General features: G+C 36.3%; 1 protein-coding gene and 2 long non-coding RNA genes across 3 annotated transcripts in view; all 3 read right to left on the minus strand.

Moving 5' to 3' along the window:
* CNTNAP2 (contactin associated protein 2) overlaps positions 1-15,794 on the minus strand; it is a 1,021,743-nt gene that overhangs the window by 895,752 nt on the left and 110,197 nt on the right. The window lies entirely within an intron of this gene.
* Positions 4,640-7,647, minus strand: LOC132077504 (uncharacterized). The gene is made up of 2 exons (XR_009419071.1): positions 7,551-7,647; positions 4,640-5,423 (listed from the first exon to the last, which is right to left on the minus strand). It is a non-coding gene; the product is annotated as an uncharacterized LOC132077504 (long non-coding RNA).
* On the minus strand, positions 8,243-10,776 carry LOC132077510 (uncharacterized). Its single transcript, XR_009419072.1, has 3 exons — positions 10,712-10,776; positions 8,345-8,469; positions 8,243-8,259 (listed from the first exon to the last, which is right to left on the minus strand). It is a non-coding gene; the product is annotated as an uncharacterized LOC132077510 (long non-coding RNA).

Here is a 15,794-nt window from a genome sequence, read left to right on the forward strand (position 1 = left end):
TGTAGTTCAAAGGGAGTACAGAAACATCCAGTGGCATTGGAGCTATGAAACCTGAGAGTCTGTTTGACATCAGGTGATGTCTCCTTTATGTTTCAACAAAATCAGGATTGAAACAAGGCCTACACTAAGAGCTTCTCCCTGGAAACATAAATCTGTTTTATGGAATATGACTGTTCAAAGTTCCAGAGGTTACAATTTTTTCATCAGATGGGTGTCCTATTCTAAAGTATAGAAAATTTTACAGAAATAGTGCATTTAAGCATCCTAACGACTACTCAAGACCTCAATGTATTTCATGACTGTAGTTATGTGTGACCGTAAACCAACACTCTTCTATTTATCTATTTAGGCACTTTAGTTATTTTACATACAGTATTGTATCGTAACGTCTCCTATTTGCAGCACATCCAAACAATTAGGGAATTTCTGAGCAAGTGGTTTTAGTCTATGTTTCTTTAAAAGTAATCAAATGTGTCCAGAACAATCATATATGCCCAAGAACATTTGTCTCAGGTTTTTTTTTGTTTAAGTAGTTATTTGTAACTGTTGCACTGTCAGATTACAGTCTCACTTATAGCTCCTAGCATGATGCAACATTAGTACTTTTGAAATAAGTGTTTTCTTCTCACACCTAAAAAATATTAAAAACGAGAAAACAAAATTAATCTACTGACACAGCACCTTTTGTTTCAATAAACCATGCAACATATTCCACAAACTACACAGACCTAAGCTGACAAAATTTCACCATTTGTCCAAGTTTCACCTAGTTGTTTCCTCAGTCTTTCATGGGTTCTGAATCTGCAATGCTTTGTTCATTCTATAATATTTTTACAAGCATGTAGTGGACATACAGTTGTGTAAATAACATGATACTATGCAATTTTTAAAAATCCTTTTCAACTGGCACAACTATAAAACATGCACACAATGAAAAGAAGCAGTCTCTAGGAAATACAGAAGTCTCCAATCAGTTTTTATAGCATTCAAATCCCAAGATTCTTCCAATTTTATTGGTACTAAAGGGATTCTTAGGGAAAAAATTTCAAATGAATGCATTTTAGCCTACTATTCTTAGAGCTATACACAGTATTACCTTTCACACTGTTAAGAAATCTCACATGCATGGATTGTTTTTGATCCTTTCTCCTCTTTAGTTCAAATAGCACCAGTTTTTCTTTCCTTCTCCAAACTGAAGCTCAAGAACTCTCTGATTTGTAATGGCTCAGTGTTCAGGACAATAGCACTTCCTTTAGACAGATAGTTTTTACAATGACTTCTGTGACTGTGACATAATGGGATCATCATCCTAGGTAATAGTTTTTGTAGAATGTGATAGGTGAAGATATGGAGATTTTTTTTTTCTTACATAAGGGTATAGGTGCAGAGCAACTCCCCACAGAGAGTTTCTAAAAAGAACTACAAAAAGCAGAATAATGTACACTACTGAAACTGTATGAATACAAGAAAGCATATAGATCAGCTGAAAGATATATTGAAAATGGATGAAGAAATAATGTAAAGGAAAAACAAACTACACCTCTATTCTTCCTCTTGCAAGTCAGCCTTTAAAATATCCAAATGATTTGAGAAAAGACAACTCCAGAAGTCTAATAAAATAACCCCACTCTAACTTAAATGATAGAAATGGACAACAATGAAAACGAAAAAGATTTATGCTTGGCTACTTCAATGGATAACCTCTGAACAGTTCATGTTACAGCATTCTCCTCTTCAGTATCTAGCAAGCAATTTCAACTGAGAAGTGCTGTTGTAAGATTTTTTCTCCCACACACCAATTATTATTAAACAGAAACAATTCTGTGGGAGAAAGCATGGGAAAATAAGTCACAATGCACTTATATTTACTTATAGATGTGGGTGTTTTGGCAACGCATGCATAAAACAGCCTACAAAGTCTATTGCTCTGTGACTAAAAAAACACTGAGGTTTTTGAAAAGAAGTGAAAAGTGTTTTTATCATTGTCATCACTATTTCAGACATTTATTTGTCCTTGAAATGCCTCTAAAACTTCAGTAATTGGCAGCTTTGTTTTGCAGACATTGAATAAGTTACCGTGACCTTGCCAAAACAAAAGCCCTACACATGGCACAGCCTCTAAACTGATCTCAATCATCTGCCACTGGACCTACATTTTCTTTCCTACTAAGCTTAACCTACTAACCCTAACCCTTACCTAAAGGCAATTCAAAACACCCACATTAGCATGTGGGCAGGGTATTACTTGTTCTTTTGGCCCTGAGGAGTTGGGACAATGCCTATACGAGGAATCAAAGTCCACCAGGGACTGTTCTCTCGCACTGAGGCACAGCACAGCTGGTGTCTACAGACCTGAGACTACTTGACAAAATACTTTGGTGGCCTCCAGTCTCCCTGACGGCAGTGCTGGGTGGCCCATGCCTGTGGCCACTCTGATGATCCAGCGGTGTGGGAAATCAGATGCCCTGACCTGTGAGCTGGTTGATATTGATGCTGTCTGTGACACACATCCAAGCAGACAAGCACAGAAGAACTTGGTGAATGCTCACCATTAATATCACTAACGATGCACTGTGTTCTGACAGATAATTGATTCTACTTGGGACTGAAGGGTTGCATAATCACTTCAGCAGATAAATTACATTTGGTTGACTCAACCTGACATAAGTGACACTGCAAAAAAGACAGAACAATAAAAAGATAAAGAGGCAACAAAACAAGCATAAGCAACTTTGAAGTGCTTATTAATAACCTTGCCATATAGATTTAAACTGAGGAAAACTACTTGTTGTCCTTTTGACAGAGATGAATTATTAACTCTGTATATATGCAGCTCAGCCACTACAAAGGAGAAAGATCACTTGCTGAACAGCAACAGAAAAGATACATTCTTCCAGCAGCTCTTTTTCTTTCATTTAATATACATTTCCAGACATTCAACAGATTTAAAAAACTCTGCTGGGCTCTTAGCCTCAGTGCTATCTCGGGACAGAAAGCTCCATAAATCTCATATGTTGGATGATTAGTTCTTTTCCTCAGTTTTAAAATGTACTGCCTTTCAATTTCTGTGATTATTTTCTTGTCTTTATGCAATAAGTAGTAAATAGGTGCCACCATTTATCTTGTCAGTGGAGTCCATTATTGTGTACGTGCATTCTACTTGTCTTATTTTTCAAAATATGATACCTGTTTAGTCCAATCTCTCTTCCCACAAAGCTATCACTGTGTAATTTGCCATTCTGGCACCTTCCATGAAACCCACACTGTGGCTGGCCTTTCTTGATTCTGTTTCTTTTCATCTTTAATTTACAATATAATATAGGAAGTGATTTATGTAAAGGCATTAGAAGGCCTAAAGTAACACTTAGGTGAAAGTCCTGTATTAATCTCAAATCTGGCATTTTGCAAGAACAATCATATAATTCCTTCCTAATTACATCCTCTTGTACATTCAACTTATTCAAGACACTTAATATTAGCAGATGTAATAAAAGCGTGGTACCATATTAAATCCTTGCCCACCAGGAAGTTAATATCCCTGCAGCATCAGTCCCTCCCTGGTAAATTAAAGCAAAATGAACAGTTTCATTTCCAGATAATTATGTTCTTCCCAGCCATGTTTATTCTATGACCCTTCAATGCAATTACTGCAATCGCATAGTATTGCCAAAGCAGGATAACAGCAGTTTTAGTCATGACCATAAATGAACACATACGAAGACATCAGATCTAAAACAGCCATGGCTCCTCTTTTGTGCCAAACATGAGCTCATATTTGGCTTGTGCACTGGACCCTCCCACTGAAATTGACATGCCCATGTTCTTGTATCTCTGTCAAGGAAGAAATTTAATAATGCCTTTGCCAGCCCTAGAGTTTTCATATTTCATTCCTATTCCAAAAGCTCACAGACCCAGTCATTTACAAAAGCAGGTGTCTGTTTATGCATTCCAGATGCTAGATTTATTTTTTTCTCCTCAAATGAAGGCAGCTGGGTGCCAGCTAAATATAAGACCCATTTGGCATCTTCATTCAATGACCCTCATCAGGTCTGCTGGAGTTTAACCACAGGTATGTTAGGAGAGCATTTCATGAAAACTGTGCAACACCACAGGGCACTGAGCTGCAGATTAAACACCTGAGAGCTAATTTAGCACATTATATTAAGACACTACTCACCTCTGCAGGAACTCTTACTTGATGAGTGTATTCTTCATTCACCATTATACTTCTTCAACTAACCTGGCCTAATATAGATTTAGCCAGTTTTTGTTTAAGTCTGAGAGCTTTCCATTGTAAAGTGCCATTTCAGGTAATAATAAGCAAGGGAATAATGCAGCAGTTTCAGCAAAGCATTCCAAATACTAATCAAGCTGAACCACTTCAAAAGAAGTCAATTTTTTTTTATTTCTAAAGACATAGAGGAACATCTTAGAATTTGTTCCTTAAAGAAAACAAAAATCAAAGCTGAAATTTTTTTTTTAAATTGGTATGATTTCTGTTTTCAATACTTTCATTCCACAGATATTTTTAAGATTTCTTACACAGATACACTCAGGTGTGAGTCCAGACTCATATAAATATTTCATTTTTTCTGTGTTAACAATAAATTTTTGAACATTGAATTTGCAATTCCACACATTTTGAGTACTCATGCAACTTTATTGAAGCTAACTATTGTATTATACTTTCTCAATTTTTATGACACGGAAATTTCTCACAAAAGAAAGTTTTCAAAGACTGTACATCATTCACAATGACTTTTGTGAATACTTGATAACTCACATATCTCATCAGCTTTTGTTACATATGAAAACTTACTATTCAAAGATGTTAATTATTTTACATAACTTCAAGGAATATTTGCAAATGCATAAAGAGCTGCTTTTTTTGTTAAACTTTGACACTGCAAAACACATAAAAAGGACACATTCACATGGCCAACTTGAAAGGTGGACAGCTGTTGCATCTCACTAAAGAAAAATGATGTGCATAAGAGACATATTTCTTGTTAGGTTTTAAAATTGCTCAGTAAATCAGTATTAGGATTCTTATTAAATTTTAAAAAATACCACCTAAGAAATACGTACAATGAGTGTTCCAACCACTTTCTCTCTATACACTCCTATCTACTTTTACATTTTAAATAGATATAGCTTCATTTATTCTCTGCAATAAAATCCAAAGCACATTTTCTCTCTACTGTGGCTTTTTCAATTTCAAAAATTATCACTCATCATCAGCTACAAACAGTAAATCAAAACCCAGTAATACTGACATCCATGCCATGAATATAAAATTCTTTTTTGTTGTAGGTTCCTCAGAAGATTCCTGGATGGTATTGAGCAAGTTGTAGTTGTCAGTGTTATCTTATGTTCAGGGTAAGAGCCAGTTATGGTCGTTATGTTCGGTGGTCCCAGCCAGCCTGAGAGGAGAAATGGGAACCACTTGTGACTTGCAGAGCTATGGACCACTTCCCAAACTGCACAATTTGCTCCAGCTAGACTAGTTCTGAGTGTCTGACTGGCAAACAATTATTCCACAAGAACTGTATTCCTTGAAAAAAACTGAACGCAGGTTAGTCAATTGGACTGCATTGCTGACATTTAGCTACTGCCCTCCAAAGGTGAGAAGCTTACCTTGGGCTCCTACAGAAATTGCCCTAAGTATAGCTGCTAGCAGAGTTCCCTATTACATGCCCTTCCTACATCCATTAGCAATGCTGGAATTGTGCTACAGGAGTTTCAGATCTCTACAGTCAGGATTTTTTATTTCCTTTTCCCTTCCCTTGTAGATACTCTTTGTTTTTTCTTCTCCCTAGGCACTACAAAGCATTTGGTGTTTACCTAACTCTTTCCACCACAAGCAGTCCTTTGAAATCCATGCTATAATTATGCTAGTTGCATCTTTTTTAAGATCATAGGATTCAGTTAAATGTTTGAAGGCAAACACAGTATGTTAGTGTGCACTCCAGAGCACATCACAAAGAGGCTGTGATTTCCCTGAGGCCTGTACATGCTAATGCTATATAATCATAGGTTCTGTCTAAAAAAGAAGTTTTTAGACATAATGTAAGCAGTAATTATCACAGGTAAGCTCGTGGCCATGCACTTCAAGGCATCCAGAAATGTAAACAACAAAAAGTAACTAAAAGGACAGAAGAGGAAAGACACAGGCAAAAGACCTGAGTACAGGCTGAGAGCAAAAGAAAATTCTCACACATGCAGAAATAATTAGAAGAATGTGGGATAACTATTTCATGCCCTATAAAGGACAACAAACAAAATTTCACCTTAATTAACATGGGACACGGCATATTAAAAATAATAGTTTTTGGAAAGTTAAAATGAGAAACTGCTAGAAAAATCCCACTGGGGTTTTAGAAGTGAAATTTGTTTCTTGGATTGTGGTTTATTGGGACAATGTTGGTCTCTAGAACAGGCCTTTCTCCTTGTCAGTGGGGTAGAAGATGGGGAAATATGGCAGCTTAGCTACCTCACACAGCCAGAGGAAGGCTATTGGAAAGACAGCAGTACAGACTTCGTAATGACTGCCACATCCTGGGTCACAAAATGCATTCTGTGAAACTCAGAGCCCAAAACAGGAAAGAAAAATCTGAAAGGATTTCATATCTTTTGTCTAACAATTGTGGTGTTCATACAGCTTGTGTTATAACTGCTCCTGGTTAGCTAGAAACACTCATGCCTACTTTTTAAAATAAACTAGATGGCTGCTTTCCATGTATTCCACACTTCTGAGTTTGCAGAAAAGATTGTGCCTTTTAAAGGCTGTTTCAAACCTCTGGGAGAACACCTCTTAAAGACATATTTTAAACTACATCCATAAATCCTATAAAGAGAGCTGCTGAAAGGATATTGTGCTTTGGCTGATTTCCCTTTCATTATAATAGGCATTTTCTGCATTAGTTTTACACATTAAGTAGACAGGTTATCATCATCATCATTCAGAGTTATTTAGCCTGTTTCCTGTGATGTATTTGAAAGATGTTCAATTTCCAAGGGCAAGATGATTAAATCATGCAAAAGGATGTAAAACATGGTATTCCGAAATATTTCATAGATCCAAATTGAAGCTTTATGTACAAATTTGACTTCCTAATACCTGAACCCCATGCTGTTAAACAACATTTCCTTCTACTGTCTGGCTTTATTGTATTACCTCCTCCTGCTCTGCTAATTAGACATAAATCTATTCAACAAACCTATTTTGTTACATATTCTATAATGCTTAAAGGAAGAAGATAATCTGTTTAAGATTATCATACATTTTTTTCTTTTCATTTTAGTCATTTTTTCACATGATATAAAAATTTGTCTTCCTACAATTTAAAATTGTGTGTCAACAGAAATATTCTTGAAAGTTTCCTTTTAATTTCTAAGTGCAAATTGAGATGCAGGGAAATCAAGATCCTAATTCTCAGCACGATATTCAAATGTATTCCTATTAGGTTGCACTGGGCATCCTGACTGCCTGTTTTTTACCTTATAATAAACCTCACAGAACGATGGAGAAATTGTGTATTTTTTTATACCTGTATTGGAAATCAAAGCCAGCTGATTCTTCCCCACTTTTGTTTCAATATCCATAACCACAAACTGATTCAGAAGCCCGTCTTCACAGTGCTGAAGCCCCAAAGCAGATAGCCTCCAAGAAACAATGAGTTAAAACATAGAATGTGAGGCATTTGAAGAAGACATAATATTAGGAAACACATAGAGCAATTAATCAGCTAAAGCATGAAACACAAGGACAGGAAGGAGATAGGGATAGGGGGAACTGATGGGCTAAGCATGTTCAGAGCCAACAATGTCAAACTGACCCTAAGAACTCTGCCAAGCTATAGAGACCAAGCCAAGTACACCGGGAATTAACCAAATTAGGGAAGAGGTTCAAAAGTTTAAAGAGGAAGACTCATCGGAAAGACCCCGTCTATGATGAAGGCAACAGGAACGACCACCTGAGAATTCCCCAAAAGAGATGTCTCCACCTACGCTCCGCCCACGCTCCGCCTACACCACGCCCCATATGAATATGCATGATTATGTATCTGATCTGATGTAATCCTATACACAAAATTGTATATAAGGCTTGCTTTTGCTATGTGAACTTAGAAATCCATTTCGTGATTTCTCCGACGCGTCGTAATAAAATACCTCCTGCTTATCTGACTTAGGCTGAGTCTCTTAAGCAGTTATTCTCGCCTTTTGGGGCAAAATTCGGCATCAGTGCTTAGTGCTGACCTAATTAAACAGAGTTACATTTTTCACTTATTTTGATCTGTTTATCTTATCTCTGAATAGATCAAATATTTTCAGTGATACCCACCTTGTGCCTGAACATCAAAAACCTCATTTCCTGTCAGAAAGCACATAAAATCTTTTCCTCTGCTGGTCTGTTATAGAATTTACCATGGCAGGCTGTGCATAGCTCTGGTAATCAGATGGTGCTGCCTTAACAGAAGAAATAGATAACAGCCCTCTGACCAGCTGCTGCAGTATGTGTAGCACCCGTCCCCAAGTCCCATTGGTCCAGAAAATATTAGCAAGTACACAGGTATATATTCTATAAACATCCTAATTTTGAATTCAATGGATGTATGCCTGAGCATTTAACATCGATCTATCAGCAAGACTTTCCAGGGCTTGCATCCAAATTTCATCTCTATTCAGGCATCACTTAAAACCTGGGCTATTTCCATGCAACACTGAAGTCAGGTATCACGAGTGCTTGAATGCTGCTGCACTACATGGCACCCAGAAGACTCAGCGTGGAAGATGACAGCAGAGCTAAAATCAGCATTTTGGCTTTTCCCACAGTGGCAAGATTATTTGAGCTACAATATCTTTTGAGAGGGTCATTTACCTGTTTGCTTTTTTCATTAAAAAATTTATCTTTAAAATCAGGATTCTGATTATTTTCCACCTTTTTTTTTTTGGTCTGATTCCAGTATCTAAGAATCAGAGTGATCCCTAGATAGATCAGTGACAGCATATAGGTCACATGCAGGACACAGCAAAGAGTGCTCCCCATGAACATCACTGTCCTCTGTTAGGGGATATGCACATTTTCAGGGGACCGGAATACTTTTCTGGTGTTGAAAAGCTGGAAGGAATCCAGACAAAATAGATATGAATTTTCAGGCTCTGATTTTTACTATACAGATTAAACACTAGAGTGTATGAACATGACACGTACATATCAAGTATGACACACACAGTGCTAACATACACATAGAGTCTAAGGAATTTCAGTGGTATAGAAATAATTATTCATACTGGAGAATTTTTCAGTATTTTGCACGTGCTACCACAAACCAAGCCTCTAACTTCGTTTGAGAACTACTATATGCAGCTTAAAGATTACAAACTGGGGTTTATGAGTCACACTTCCCTTTTGTTGTAGATGATGAAACAACTTGACCCTTGTTTTCCTCTCAGTCTTACACTTTAAGTAAGACATATCAATTATCTGATTAAAAGTAAGAGCTAAGTATTATACAAGAGGGTAGGATTTTTTTTTTATTTTTTTTTTTTATGGATTGATGAGAAAACTCTGCCAAAATAAGTCAAGGAAACCAAAAAGCACAAATATCACTTGGTCTTCCCACAAACACCAGGAAAGTTTTTTGAAGAACTAATAGCTACTGGGCAATTGACTTTAATTTATTGTTGAGTCAAATCTGCAATAGTCCTGCTGTCCAGAACATCTTGACAGCTAATGTAGGTAAAACTGGACAACTCCCAGCAGCAGATGTTTAATAAAAGATCAGATTATCTCTATTCTGACAGGTTCTGGGATGTCAGGCTCTTCAACCTCCAACCTCAAAGGCATTGCTGCAACAATTTTAATTACTGATAATTTACTGGAGCTCAGCTAAAAGAATGCCACTTGTACTGTTAGCTCAATTAAAATAAAGACAACCTCACTTACAAAACCAATGCAATGGAGAATTTCTCTTCAGGAGAGCCCTCCTTGTCTAAAATCTATAATTCCAGATCTCCCTCCAAGGAAATTCTCAATGCACTTGCCAACAGGGATAACTAACCTACATAACCCAGGCAGCAAAGATCTTAGGTCACCTTTCTATGTTGAAGATTATCAAATCCTTTTTTTTTAATCATTAAACCTGAAAATGTTACACTTATTAGCTTTTAATTTTTTTTTTTTCTTTGTGGAATAGCCTCTGTAATTTACTAAGCTATTTCAAAAACTCAGAATAGAGGTGGGTTGGATATTTGCACAAGTATTTTCAAAATCTGGGACAATCAAACTTATTAATTATTTTAGCCAAATTGAATAAATAATTGTCACCATAAATGAAAAAAAAAATCAAACAAAACTCAAAAACATTTCAGGTTTTGACTAATTCAATATTTATGGAAAGTTACTCTGCATAGCTTTCAAAAGTGACTTTGCCCTGCTAACGTAAAACAGACAAGAAATTCATATCTTCTTAAATCCCTGAGTGAGAGTATTTTGGAGGATGGGACAAGAAGGAGAGAGACAGAGAAATAAAAGGCTGATTGGCTGTTATTTTTGGCTTGCAGTTTAAATCACCTAAAACAGGGAGAAATCAATCCCATTCCTGCTTGAAGAAATATCCAATTATTTTTTTAAACCCAAAAACTCCAGTGTTGTCACCTTATTGCAGGGATTCCATACTGTTGTCTCCTTATCACAAAAGTTCCATACCTTCTTGGTGTTTCTCATGGTCATCTCCTCAGAGCACTGACTCTTTCTTCTACACAAAGTAACCAACTGACTGCAGTTCCCTTCTCAAGCAGCCACCCCACTCTGTTATAGCACTCTGCTTCTCGTTGGTTACAGCTGTGGCCTGGTAAAGCCAGGCCTGCTCCTAATGTTTGATAATTGGCCCAGCTGCAACTCCTTAGGGGTGAGATTACTTTCTACACTATCTTTATTTTCTTATATTCTATCCCCCTACACTCCAGCAGAACAGTTTCTTAGAAATTCCTAAGTGCATACTCTGTAGAAGACTCATTAGTCTCCTAAGTCTCCAAAGTCTCCTAAGATAAGTCTCTGAAGAAACATTGAGACAGTTTTGAGCTTATTTCTAAGGCACAAAAAGGGGATTTAAAACCTTTTTTCTGTACCCCCCTTGAAAATTCAAATCACTGAACAAAGGACATGAAGGGAACACAATCTCCTTCTCTTCTGTGAAAGACATCTGGGCTCAAAAGTATAGTTCAGCTGAACTAAAAATAACAATAATCTGTCATATAGCACTCTTTGGGAGTCTTTGCTCTTTAGTGGGTATGCTAGACCAGATTTTAACTTTTCAGTAAGTCCACACCAGGCTTAAGATTCCAGGTAAAATGTTTGAAGTATTCCAAACGAACACGTATGTGGGAAATACTGACATCCTTTTTACCTGCTTCTTCTCTTAAAGAAGGAACCAGCACAAATGGCAGAGCGGGGGAAATAAATACAAAGTGCTGTATTCTTGTTGACACATTAATGTTGTAAAGTGCTCTTAGGGAAAAAACAAAGTAATTAGTGTAAACAAAATATGATTTAGAGTTGTTTTATTAGTGATACTAACTTCTATTAGATTAGACACTTAGAATTTTCTAAAGGCCAAGAAAGGTAAATGTCAGCATGGACTAATTTTAGCATGCTGTGGTCCCCTGTTACACTTATTTTATGCATGGGATAAAAATGAATAGAATAGAAGATGTTGGGATGCCCAGTATTTTCCCACATGCAATTAAATCATCTTTGTGAAAGCCATTACAATAAAGGACTTTGATAATTTATATGTGTGGATTTAATTAGATTTCAGCATCTTTTAAAAAAGTCTAGCGACTAGGAGGATGGGGTAAAAGCTAGTTCAGTTTAACCACAAGCTAATTCCCTGTGAAGCACAGAATTTTAGGAACACTCCACAATTACTACACAAACTTAATTAAGCTCCTATCAGAAGTGGTCTCTCTAGCTTGATACTCCATTTTCAAAATATGACATGCTGTATTATTAAAAGAATTACAGGAAATAAGAATAAATTTTCAATAAAGAGGCATTTAGACAAGGTTGCATTTTGACAATATCAAAGCCCCAGAAAATAAATTAGATAAATAAATAAAAAGTAACAAAATCTGATTTTTTCAATGTATTAATGCAATTTGCTTGATCAACCTTAGTGCACTTCAGATCTTCTCAGTGGGACTATAAGGAATAGAATAGAATAGAATAGAATAGAATAGAATAGAATAGAATAGAATATTTTTCTTTTTAGAATAGAATTATAAACCCCATCTCCAGGAAATGTGTTTATGGTTTGACCATCCTCTGGGTCAGCACTACTGACTCCTTTTGGTTTTCCTGTCAACTAGAAAACCCAGAACCTTTTTGCAGTGCTGCTCTCCAGCCACTCTTCTCCTAACTCAGATTTTTGTCCAGCATTACTTCATCCCAGATACAGAATCTGGCATATTATCATCCTCAGCTTCATGGCATTGATGATTTCCCCATACGTCAATCTAACCAGATCCATCTGCAAGAGCCAATTATTTCTCTCTTTTATTAGAGGGTTAGCCACAGAACTTCTACAGGCATAATCTTAATAATTTAAGCTATCATTCTGAAACCAATATAAATTTTGTTTTTAATTTGTTATAAATTCTATTATTCAAAATTTGTTATAAAATTTGTTATAAAATCTATTATTCAAAAATCTAGCAACTTCAAATATTAAACATGCTTTGTTATTTACCTTGTTCAAACAAGAATTTCAGAAACATACATTGCATACACAGCTGCCAGTTAGCAGAAAAAGGTTGATTTAGAGGAAGAAACATTCTTCCTCTAGAATATTATAAATTACCCACACCCTAGAAGGGCTTAGTAGCAGAAAAATCACTGTAGTATTGCTGCTGCATGTTCTTTTACTGGGAAATAAGGGAGTTTAATGAACATATAAGACTACAGAAAAAGAGTCCCAGCCAACACCTAAGTCCTTTTTATAGAACAGCACCTTTGGAAGGGAAAAAACCCACCTCCACATCATAAACACATTTCAGGTGCTAATAACAAACTAGGCCGCTAACATGACTTATAAAAAAAACCCAAAAAGCTCTTTCATTTTCATCTGAAAATAAAAAAAATTTCATTCAATTTACCTCAAATTATTTAAGTCAAAATCTGGGAAGAGTTACAATGAGCAATTTCTGTGGTGAAAGAAAAGTTTGTTTTAATTAGACCACCATTTAGCCTGCTTTCTAAGTAGTGTGGGAACCTTTCTGACACAAAACTTTAAATAAATTAATCTTGAGTTGTACATTTAAAAAAAAATGGCTTTGGGAAAGATGCAGTTTATACTCAGTAAGGAGCCTGTTATAATTTTTTGGTGACAAGTTTTTGAAATTTATGAAGACAAAAGAAGATGGGAACATTTAAAATGTTTAATTTAATAAAAATTATCACTGTTTGAAGAACAGTGCAAGCAGGCATAAAAATAGTGTGCATTGAAATTCATTCTAATCAATGAAGATAGCTAAACCTAGCTGGTGACGACTGCCACTTTTGGAGACATTAACAGTATTCAGTCATTTTGAAATACTTTAACATAATTTACAGTTAATATAAGGCAATCTACTGTCTCATTTAAGTTGTCTTATCTAAAAGTACTGGAACAGGCATTTAGTTTACAAAATTGTTCTGTAATTTCTGCCACTTTTCTCCTCAAAATCTTTAGAATCCCATCTCCTTCTACATGTTTCCCAGGTAATGAAGAGAGAAGCTTTACTCTTCATCAGGACAGGAATCCTCACCCATCACCATTTAGACTTATAAATCTACTTTAAAAATCTACACTGTTGATGCTAATCAGAAGTATTTTCCAATGAATGCTACTTCTAGAATGATTTCTGTGGAGATAATTATGCGATCTACCTAATAGCTATGTTTCATAAATGTCTTTTCACAACAACAGAAAAGATTCTTGTTTAGGTACATCAAACCTAGCTTACACGAAATGATTCAGAAGTACAAGTTTTATTTGGAAAATATCAAAATATAAGTAGAATTCATCTTCTATTAGGAACCTTGTGTCCTTGTGTATGGCTGATACTCACATTCCCACAAATGCACAGATTGGTGCTTTTATATATTTACAGGCATTCCTAGGCATCGTCATGTCACAATCACACTTGGCACCTGCACTTTAGAAAGATACCAAGTGGTTTATGGGCTCATTATCACTGACATGAGAAATGCATCTCATTTGGATGTCTCTATAAAAAGCAACCTAAACAAAAAACACAAAGTTATCATCAGTCTTTCTAATTCTTGATTAAACATTTCTGTGAGCTAACAAAGTGAATGCAGATGGAAAAGTTGCAACTTAATGAGTCAGATGCATGAAGGCTTTCTTTCAAATTTCTTGCTTCTGGCAATTGTCTGATGCATTCATTCTTTTCATGGTAAGGAGAAAAAAGAATTATAAAAGACATCTTACTATCCACCTGCTTAACAGATTGACTCAGAAGAAAAAACTAGTTTAATTTTAACTATACATATATGAAAAATTAAGTTGACAAAGCTACTAAATCTTTTGCCATGAGAGTGAGCTTGTTGTTTAATCTTCATGGGCTTCTGAGACAATTTTTAACAGTGTTGTAAAATAAAAAAAGTTCAATATTAATGCCACAATCAGTATCCATTTCCTATGTTTCATTACTGTGGTGGTTCATTCCCCCCACTCCTTGAGCCACACTGTGAGCTGAGAAATTCTTCTTAGGCCTCAGCTTTAATGAGCAGCATCTGGGCTAAGCTTTTTTTGAGCTTATCAGAAACACTGTCTGTTCCCAGGAACTAGTGCTGTCGACCAAGCTCCTGTTTTTTAGTGAGCAGCCTTGGAAACTTATTTTTCTTGTCTGAATAACAACCCAAGTGGAATAGCATTTTTGTTATCAAACTTTCAGAGACAGTTACTACCCTGAATTGTGGCCAGGATGAAAAATTACTATGATTAAAGCCCACTCTCTTGAAACCCTGACAACAGTGGTCCAAAGTGAGACATTTTGGGCTTTCCTGGACCTCACCAGGCTGCGGCCAGCAACCTCACTCTGCGTGGGATTCCTCTCACAGCCAGGGAAGAATCGAGTTTGCTGTACTGAGGACTGGTGAATGACAGCAACAGACCCTGGGCTGGTACTCCACTCCTCAACCCTTTGTCCTTTGAGAAGATGCAAGGACCTCTGATGTATTTCACTGAATTTAAGGGGAATTTTTCATTGGTGCACCTTTACATGCTCCTTCAGGTCTATGAGCGTAGGAGTTATGAATATGCAAATGTAATATAAATGTTGCTCTCCTGGATCCTAAGTACTTTAAATTTTAAGTAAGCTAGACCAGTGAGTGATTATTGTTGTGCTATAGTAAATTCTATATGAATCCTTTGTTAAAATGTTTAACCTAAGTTACCAGTTAAGTGCTGTTAAATCTTTAGGGCAAACCTGTCACTCGAGTCTGGGACTCATTTTAGCAAGGGGGCCCACTCTGAACCTTGTAAATAAACAGGAGGGTCTTCCTTATGCCTTTTTATCCTTACCCTTTCCTACTCTTTCCTTTCCATCCCCGCCTCCCACTCAGACTATAAATAGGTAATTTCTGAGTTGATTTTGGTTTACCTTTCTTCCTTCTGTGTGCTTTAACCACTCAATAAGTAGTAGAGGGAACTTTGTTATGTTTTTGAATGAACTTAGTTATGTTTTTGATTCTATATTAAACCTGCTTTTGCCAATACCTTTGCTGG

The sequence above is a fragment of the Ammospiza nelsoni genome, chromosome 1 (genome assembly GCF_027579445.1).
Source record: "Ammospiza nelsoni isolate bAmmNel1 chromosome 1, bAmmNel1.pri, whole genome shotgun sequence".
NCBI lineage: Eukaryota > Metazoa > Chordata > Aves > Passeriformes > Passerellidae > Ammospiza > Ammospiza nelsoni.